Genomic DNA, 10126 nt, shown 5'->3' with positions numbered 1-10126 from the left:
ATGGCAGCTTCCAACTGGACCACACCCCACCCCTCCACCTTCATCCTCTTTGGCATCCCGGGGCTGGAGGCGGCGCATGTGTGGATCTCCATCCCTTTCTGCTCCATCTACATTCTGTCTCTCCTGGGGAACGGCCTCCTCCTCGCTTCAAGTATCAGGGGGTAGCCGTGTTAGTCTGTATCTACAAAAACAACAAGGAGTCTGGTGGCACCTTAAAGACTAACAGATTTATTTGGGCATAAGCTTTCGTGAGTAAAAACCTCACTTCTTCGGATGCATAGCTCTCCTCCTGGCTGGTATCAAGACTGAGGCAAGCTTCCATGAGCCCATGTACCTTTTCCTTTCCATGCTGGTGTTTGCCGACCTGGTCGCATCCACCACCACCCTGCCCAAAACCCTCTGCATTTTCTGGTTCATTTATATCAACACTTGCTTTGTCCAGATTTTTTTGATTCACTCAGTTGGACTCAGACTGCCATGGAGTCTGGGTCCATGCTGGACATGGCCTTTGATCACTACATCACTATCTGTAACCTGCTGCGATATTCAGCAGTCTTGACCAATTGAGCCATAGCTAAGATAGGGCTGGGCGTTATGATGAGATGGGCCATGTTATTGGGCCCACAACCATTCCTGCTGAAGCAGCTCCTGTACTGCAGGACCAATGTCATTTCACACACCTATTGTGAGTTCATGGCACTGGTGAAACTGGAATGTGCGGACACGATGGTCACAAAATCCTATATTCTGACCGTAGCATTTCTTGCAGCGATGGTGGTGGTGGGGGGGGGGGTGGATTAGATTTTATCCTCATTGTCTGGTCCTATATCCTGATCCTCTGGGCAACCTTCAAACTCCTCTCCCAAGAGGTGTGTCTCAAGTCTCTCAACACCTGCATCATCCTTGTGTCTTACACACCAGTGTTTTTCTCCTTTGTTACCCATTGATTTGGTCACAGTGTGGCTCCCATGTGCACATCACTGTAGCCAACATATCTGCTGGTCCCATCGTCCATGGGGTCAGAACCAAAAAGCTCCCCCAAAGGGTCCTCAGGGTCGCCTAAACCAGGGGCTTTCAGGCTATTTCTTAGGGGGTAGTACATGTTAATGGAGAGATTGTCTCATGGACCCCTCTCCTCCCATTCACCATCACCAGGGAGACGTCCTTGTCAACTCAGCACCTCCAGGGAGACTTCCCCTCCAATTCATAGTCACAATGCATGCCTGTGGTGGCTACAGCAATTGCTGAGAAGGAAAGGGAATGTCAGAGCGGTATGGTCAGTGCTTAATTTGTGCCAGGGCTTGTGCATCTCTAGTCCTGGCAGTTCAGAAACCAGGCACCTCTCAGCTTGATGCCTGGCACCCCTTTCATTCCAAATGAAGCACTGATTACAGTCTGTATTTTTAGTGTTCTGCCAATGCAATTTACAGAAACAATAGAGGTGGAGCCAGAACCGAGTGATCAGTTGCTGTTTGCAGATGACCACTGAGTGCCCAACAAACTTGAAGGTGCCAACTTCCCCAGTTCCCAGGAGTGCTCGACCCTCATTCTGTCCCAGACCCTGACCCCACTCCACCCCTTCCCTTAAGCCCTGAGCCCCGCCTCTCCCATGCCCAATCCCTGCCCCATTTCACCCTTGCCCTCACCTCTCCCTCCCCTCCAGCACCTCCTGCATGCTGCTGAACAGCTGATCACTGTGGGTGGGAAGAGCTGGGGAGAGGGGGAGGAGATGATTCACAGGGCTGCCCATGGATACTGAGCACCCACTATTTTTTCTGTGGGTGCTCCAGCCCCGGAGCACCCATGGAGTTGGTGCACATGATTGGAAGCACTCCTCTTCTGGGGAACAGATTGGGATACATGACCCTGTGCTAGCAAGCACTCTCTCCCCCTCTCTCTCTAGAGGCTTTTCTACCACTATGGTATCTGAGTGCCTAAGCAGACCTTGCTCATCCAAGCTGGAGGCAACTTTATGCCAGGGCAGAGCGACCCCTGCTGCTGGTATCATCTGGGAGGCCAATGTGTACAGGGAGACTTTGGCAAGCCAGAAAAGTGCCTAAAACCACTATGGCTTATTGTTAAAGACAGCCTAGTCAGCAAGCTGTACATTGGCCATTCAGCAATCTCAGCTTGACCAAGGCAGGAGGGGAGGGGGTTTTGGGGTGCCACAGAAAGGGCAGCTTGACCCCACGTCCTTCCTGATAAGAATTGTGTTGAAGTTGCTGGTACATGCATTTTAAAAGAGTAGGATGTGCCCCAGGAATGTCTATTGAGGTCTCAAGGCTGCAAATTCTGGGAAAACCCACACCTGGTTAATCAATAATCAGAAGGACCCTCTTGCTTGCCCAGTGGAACTGTTTGCTTGACAAGTTTTCTTTAAGGAACATGTCATTGTATTACTAATGTATAAATAAGGGGGAAAAGCTTGAGATAGGTGGGAGTCTCCTTTGCGGGACTCTTCCAGACTGGTCTCTCCCTCTGGATGCATCTTTTGTTCCCCATCAGCAGACGGGCTGCCGCTGTGCCACTCGAGAGCCACACTCAGCGTCGGTAATTATCAAGTGTTCGGGGTGTTTCACTAACTTGCTGTGAATGTGTGTAAGTGTTTGAGACTAAGTAAAGTTTAGCTTTAAGTGAAAGCACTCTTGTGTTGTCCTGTTTGTGCCAGCCATCTATCGGTCGGACGGCCGTGTCTCCCCTGATTTATTTCCTGACACCTCCTCGCACAGAGTAAAAGTTATCCAGAGCTTTGGGTTGAAAGAACCCCGGGTAACAAATGTGGATGAAATCCGTGCACGTGCAGTTACAAAAGGGGTCCCCAGACGTACGCATCAGTTGTCTTGTGAATTCATCAGGAGGCTCAGTCTGCACTCGAAGGAGGGAGGCGTGATTAGAACTAAAGCACAGTAACAAAAGCTAACGAAGAGCCACGTGCTCCCAGGTGTGTGTCTGGTGCAGCCACCAGTAGCTCCCCAGAACATATGCTCTACATTTAAATGCCCAGGACATATTTCTAGCAGCCAGGCCTGGGTTGTGCATTTCAGCTGTCTCAAACCCATCCAGCAGCCTACGTAACCACGCATTGTTAATGCTGTTTCTCCCCCATCTCCCCACCTGCCCCCTTTCTGTTTTGTTACACACAGTAGCTGTGTCTTGCTTTAATTTGATTTATAAGCACTCAATCAACAGAAACTTTTGCTATTGGTGTTGCTTTTACTGAGTCTGTTCCTCTGAAGTGACCCCAGTGACTGTGATGCTCTGGCAGGTTTCTGAGTGGGAGTGGAAGTGGAGTCACTGAGTTCACACTTCACTGGAGCGGGGAGCTCACAACCTCCAGCTAGTTCTGACAACCTCAGATTCACTTTGAGAGGATGGTGAGGACTTAGGCTCAACTCCTCCAGCCTGTCCTCTGCATCCAACCCAATGAACAGGCCCTGCCAGAGCAGGAGACCATTTCCCTCTTGGCATAATGGAGAGACTGTGGTTACATCAGAGAAGTCTCGACTCCTGGATTCTGTCATCCTGCCACTCAATCTATGTGTGACCTTGGACAAGTCACGTCTCCCTGTGCCTCAGGTTACCTATCAATATAATGGGGATATGTTCATAGTGACTTTCCTTTGCTAGGTGTTTTGAAGATCCTTCAATGAAAAGTGCTCCACAGGATGATGATAGTTAGTGATGAGAATTACTGATCTCTGATCCCTTAGCAACAGCCCCGTCAGTCTGCAGAAAGTGCTCATGATTACCCTAAGTCACCTTTCTCCAGATCTCTTTGTCTAATATCTACCTATCTATCCTGGGCATTTACATAGTAGCAGATCCTCCGGATCCCTAGTTTCCCCTACTAATGGACCCTATGGAATCCTACTAATAAACTATAATTTGTAAATATACACAAATACACAGAACGGCAAGTTCCTCTCTGACTTAGTGGAGAGCCCCAGAGTTCTCACCTCCCTTTGGGAAGATCCCTTAATTACTGTTTACTCCTAAAGCTGGATTAAGAGCACAGAAGAGCAAACAGGCTGGTCTCCAACCTGTTTACATCCAGATACTCACTTATCCGCTAGAGGCTGAGTGATCCCCACTGGTACTGCACAGAGCTATATTATAAATGGTGCACACCCCGTGTCAGCTATTGGCGTGGATTCTTGCTGCAGATGCTGGGGTGAAAGAGGTGTGGGAAACAGCTTTGTGAGGGGGATTCTCAAGGAAGAAGCTTCCATCTCAGAATTCACAGGTACCCATCTCTTGCTGAGGAGCCCTCCCGGTCGACACTCCCAGTGCAATGTGGGCATAACAACGTTTATCACAGAACTGTCCTGTATTTGCCTTTTTTTTGGCTCTGCTGCTGCCTGATTGCCTACTTCTGATTTCAAATGACATGTGTGGTTGATCAGTCAGTTCTTAACTCTGGTGTTCGTCACTCCAAGGTTTTACTATAGATGCTGTTTAACATCATCCTTGACTGCTAATGGACTGGAAAGTGTTTCATCACCTTAGGGGACATGAGTACCTCATACTGCTTCTTTCCATATGCAGAACAAAAATATTTCTTGAACACATCTTTTTCTGTAATATTATAAAGTTTCTCTTTCTCCCTCTAGCAATTAGCCTAAAACTTTTCTAGGTTTTCGTTTGTTTTTAATATACCTAGTAAACTCTTTTTTGTTATCCTTAGCTCTGCCAAGCATTGAGTTTTCCCTGATCATTTTAACATTCTTTATCCATTTTCATAGCTTCCAATTTGTATTATTTGCTATTTATTTTCCCTTTTTCCCATTTGTTATATATTGTTTCCACTCCCTGCAGTTGGTACTTTCACTTTGCCACTGAATTGGGTTTTTGTCCAAAGTTTACTTTATTGACTGCGGAATTGTGTCTTTTTAGCTATCTAATAATCTCTTTTTAAAGAACTCCCAATTTTCATTCCCATTTTTCTGTCTAAAATTTTCCTCCCAATCAGTTTTGCTGATAATTTGCCTTGGCTTTGGGGAATTAGTCTCTTTGAAGAATTATGTATCTATAAAATTACAGGTTGGGAACTCTTCTCTGTTTGTCCATTAGAATGTAATCAGTTCCATTCTTTATTTTATTCTCCTCTATCATATGCCCCCTTATTTATCTCTTTTCTAAACTAAACAGTCCCAGATGTTTCAGTCTGTCTGACTATGGCTATCCTCCATTCTCATAGTCTGTCTCAGAAATCTTCTTTCTATCTGCTATATCCTTTAGAGAGACTGAGTGACCAAAACTGAGTGCATATCCGGTTATTCTCCATCCCATTCCTTAGGCATCGGAACATTGTCTTTCTTTATCCATTGCTGTGAATGAGCTGATTTTTCCACTGCATTGCTATTAATGATGCCCAGCTCTTTTCCCTGAAGTCTGTTTTAGTTCAGATATTTCCCCCGGTGCATATCTTAGCAAATGTTTGGTTGTTTTCCACTCTCAGATTCTGAGCTATCAGGTGAACTGTTAGTATATAGGCTTGTTTTTCAGCCTGAGATAGAACTTTGGTTTGACATTTTGATATTCTTATATTAATATATGTGTCAAGAACTATGAACAAAGAGACTGTGTGTTGCAAATCCCACAACCAGATGGGACTTTTTGTACAATGGGAAAAGATAAGGGATACAGCTAAAGTGTTACTGGGCATGGTGGGAATACAATATATGAGCGCACAGATAAAGACTGCCTCAACTCCTTATTTCAAGGCAAGATCAAGCAACCAGTTAGGAGGTACAAGGGAAGGTGTGGTGGAGGCATAGAAGCTGAAGAAAGGCCTGGCCTTTTCCAGAACGCAACCTCACTCCCTACCCCTGTCAAAGTTAGATTCAGGATTCACAATTTGTTAGACCACTCTGTTTATTAGCACAGCGCTCTGCTAATACATTCAGATAACATGAGCACCATGAAAGACCCACACTACCTTATTTTATACAGACAAAAAGAGTGCGAAGTTAACAAGAGGACAAAGAAAGCAGAACTGACAAGTTTACCTGAGGCTAGACATACATATTCAATTTCCTTAATAACTTTTACAGATCTCTGGCTAATGTTCCACCATTAGCTTAAGTGGACTCATTGTTTATGCCTTAATGTTCCTTTTCCTGACACCTGTTTTTCAACATTCCTTATTTCTGCTTAAAGGTAGATACAGCATTTCTTTAATCCATTCTATTTTTACAATATAATTCATTCTACTTTCACAATCCCTCCTTTTGGTCAAGCTACGCAATGACCAACAATTACTGGGTTCCACATATTAACCATTCTTTATCTCTTTGTTCATCAGTGATTCAAAATCATCATATTAGCCCTATGTTTTGGGGCAGTCACCTGGGTGGCATACCTTACACAATTCTGGATACAACAGGAGATTAACTGAAAACATACAAAAATCATTAGGATTCCAAATAGAATAGTCAGGGCTCCCTGAAACAACCAGTTTCCTATGCCAGAGAAATTGAACAGGTTACTTAGCCACTTCCATAAAGAACTCGGCTCTTCACGGGGAAGATATGTGATTTGTTCTAAGTGGCTAGCACGATCCATTACCTCATTGATGTTGTCAGGTATAAACACACAACATTCTTTTCCAATGAGAGCACAGGTCCCTCCTTTGGCCTCCAGCACTATGTGCAATGCCTGACGGTTTTGGAGGACCATTTGTCGGATCGCCCCTGTTTCTTTGGCCAGGGCTCTTAAACTCTCTCCGGTTTCATTTGCCATTATTTCAGCTACTGCTTGTAACCTCAGGAGCCTTTTTGCATGGTGTATTACTCCCCCAAGTGGGATAAGGGAACCACCAATGACCTCTTCCCAAGTTAAGGGGCTTATGCTATTTACATACCATTGGGCATCAGATGAGTCCCTTCTTCTTCACCTGAAATTACGGAGGCATTCTCGTGGGAAGGACTCTAGCACTCGGAATTGTGGGAAGAGTCGGGCGGGATAACAGATACCTGACCAGTTAGCTGGTAACGCAGTATAAGCTTTGGTCCCACAAACCCAATGATGGCCTATTAAGGCTGGGAAGGGTTGGTTGCACTCATTTGTCACATAGGTACCTGCAAAGGAGGAATAATATCCTCCAAAGGGCACAGGGTAATTCTCTTTACGAGGAGTGATGCTATTTGCACGTCATTGAAAGATTGTATTGTTTTCACTAAGGTTATTGTAGGGGGAACATGAGATTGATTTTTCTGTTTGATCCCAGGTTGAGAAAAAATTCATATCCCCATACCTGGCCCGCCACTCTTTAGTTTTGATTGAATAATTCCATACACCATTGGCCACAATATGCTGAAGGCAATGGCTTTTTCCCAGATCCAGCCCTGTCCCACTACACACCCAACACCAATGACCTTTCCCTCCACCACACTTATCCATTTAGATACATTTATTCCCACTGCTTCCCAAGTGTCATTGCTGTTCCATGTTTTGTTAAACGGACGAGGTCCTCCAGTGAGGTCTGGGGAATTGAGTGGGTTTGCCGGGACAGTAACACCAGCTTGAGAGTGGGCTGGGATGTGGCTGCAGACCCAGCAATTAGAAATATTAAGAAATATTTTATCACACTTGCTGCTTGATAAAATAATTGTCATTGTGGACTCCCCAGACCTTAAGACACCAGCAGCTGAGGAACAGGCACCACCAGAGGTGCATGTTGGAGGCAAGGCCCTTCTGGTTTTGACAACCTCAACTGAGGTAACCACAGTCACCGTTTTATGTCCACCAGGCAGCAGGTGCTAGGCTCGCTACTGCTTCTTTTTGGGCCTTGCTTTAGGTCGTCCTCTGCTTCTGGCAACCCTTACGAGAGCATAGATTGTAAAGTATTGCAGGCTGTTCTTCCATGTCTTCTTCTAGAGTCAGAATTGACTCTGTGTGGTTATGAGGTGATGATTGGTTCACTGGGGATGATGCCTTCTTAAATTGTGAAGCATGTATCCACGCTGCGATGCCAGATAGTTTAACACCCATCTGGGTAGTAAGCAGTACCTGATGAGGACCCCTCCACCGGTGCTCCAAGGTGTTTTTCGATGATGGTGCCATACATAGACCCAATCACCTGGCTCGAGGTCATGGCAAGCATCAGGGGTGGGTTCCGTTGGCCAGGCGGCTCGAACTGTGAATGGAAGTGACTTACAGCTTGAATTAATCACTTGCAATATTGAAGGAACGTACTGTGAGTTAAGTTCAAGTCTGGGACTGGAGTAATGGTAGCCATAGCTCACATAGGGTGTACCATAACAATTTCAAAAGGACTCAATTTATGTCTTCGGGATGGAGTGGATCGCATTTCCATAAGGGTCAGTGGTAAAGCTGCTGGCTAGCTTAACCCTGTAGAGTCACAAATCTTAGCAAGCTTATTCTTAAGTACACCATTTCGTCTTTCAACTGCACCTGCGCTCTGTGGGTGGTAGGGACAGTGCAGCAGATGTGTGATATGTAATATACGATTCAAGTGTTGAACAATTTGTCCAGTAAAATGTGTACCCTGATTACTGGACAGAGTGGCAGGAATTCCCTTGGCAGGCATAATATGATTAACAAACCTTTGGGAACAGACAGTGAGTCAGCCTTGCGACAAGGAAAGGCTTCAATCCAACCAGAAAATAAACATACCGTAACCAAAATAAATTCATATAATTGACACTCAGGCATTTGTACAAAACAAGTTGCCAATGTAAGAATGGTGCCTGGGGCAGGCCCCGGAACCCCTGAGCCACTTTTACAGGTTTACCAATATTGTGGCTTTGGCAAGTGGTACAGGTGGCACAGTGGTGGGCTGCAAAAGAGCTGAAATGGGGGGGCCACCATCCTGCCTTAGTTACAGCAGAGACCATCCCCTCCTTTCCAACATGCGAAATACCATGTAGCAGGGTGGCCAGCGATGGGTAGAGTGAAAAGGGGGCCACAAAGGCACCAGGAGGCGAATGCCAAAGGGAATCAGGATGTAGAGAGCAACCCTGGGCAACCCAGGAGTCCTTTTCGGCTTCTGGGGCAGAGTCTTGGAGCAGGGTGAGGTTAGTGAGGGACAGCGGTGGTATAGAAACAGAAAGGAAACCTAGGAATGCATCTGGGGAAGGTTTTATGCTGCCCCTTGTAAGAAAAGGCAAAAAGATACTGGGAGTCAGGGTGAACTGGGACAGAAAAGAAAGCAGAGCACAAATCAACAACAGTAAAATGAGTTGCACCCGGTGAGATAGAAGCCAGAATCGTTGCTGGGTTAGGGACTACAGGAAAGGCGGGTATGACGATGCGGTTAATGGCTCTAAGATCCTGAACAAACCGCCATGATTTACCATCAGCTTTTTAAACTGGGAGGATAGGGGTGTTACAGGGGCTAGAGCAGGGGACAATAATGCCTTGTTTCTGCAGTGCGGTCATGACCGGAGCAATGCCAGCCTCTGCTTCGGGATTTAAAGGGTATTGAGACAGGCGAGGCAGGGGTTTGGAGGAGTCAACAGTAATGCAGATGGGGTCAGTATTTAAGCGGCCCACTTCAGATGGGTGGGTTGGCCACAGAGAGGATGGAACCTGCGAAATTAGGGACAGGATCAATGGGCAACAGGGAACTGGAGTGGGAAGGGGAGTTTCAGACAGCGGGGAGGCCACAGAATCACTCAGAGAGGACTGGGGGATTTGTAAGTAGACACCATCCGGGGAACAATAGATGGTACAACCAAGTTTACATAACAGATCCCAACCCAAAAGGTTTACTGGAGTGTAATCAGAGAGAAGGAATGCATGATCTGCACAAGGGAGACCAACCTGGACCGGTAGAGGTTTTGAAAGGGGATCAGGGGTTGGGACTCCCGTAATACACACAGCGGACGTGGTTTTTCCGGAGCAGGGAATCGCAGGCAGATTGATAGTACGAACTGCAGAGAGCGAAGCTCCCTTATCAACAAGGAAAGGGAGAGAAAGATCATTAATAGTCAAAACACACTCACCCGTGGGAGTGAGAGGTAGTAAAGGAGGTAAAATTTCCTGAGGTTCCCCGGCGTCTCGTCATTGTTGTGGGACAAAGTAAGGCTCGAGATTGTCGGGCTGTGCCAACAGGGGTTCTAACTGGTTATTTACAGAGCTATCAGGCCGGTTCAGACACTCG

General features: G+C 46.3%; 1 pseudogene; it reads left to right on the top strand.

Annotated features, from left to right (window-relative positions):
* On the top strand, positions 1-1875 carry LOC128848587 (olfactory receptor 52K2-like; annotated as a pseudogene).
* Positions 1876-10126: the final 8251 nt, after the last annotated feature.

The sequence above is a fragment of the Malaclemys terrapin genome, chromosome 1 (genome assembly GCF_027887155.1).
Source record: "Malaclemys terrapin pileata isolate rMalTer1 chromosome 1, rMalTer1.hap1, whole genome shotgun sequence".
NCBI lineage: Eukaryota > Metazoa > Chordata > Testudines > Emydidae > Malaclemys > Malaclemys terrapin.
The sequence above is the reverse complement of the archived record's forward strand: the minus strand, read 5'-3'. Positions and strand labels throughout refer to the sequence as shown.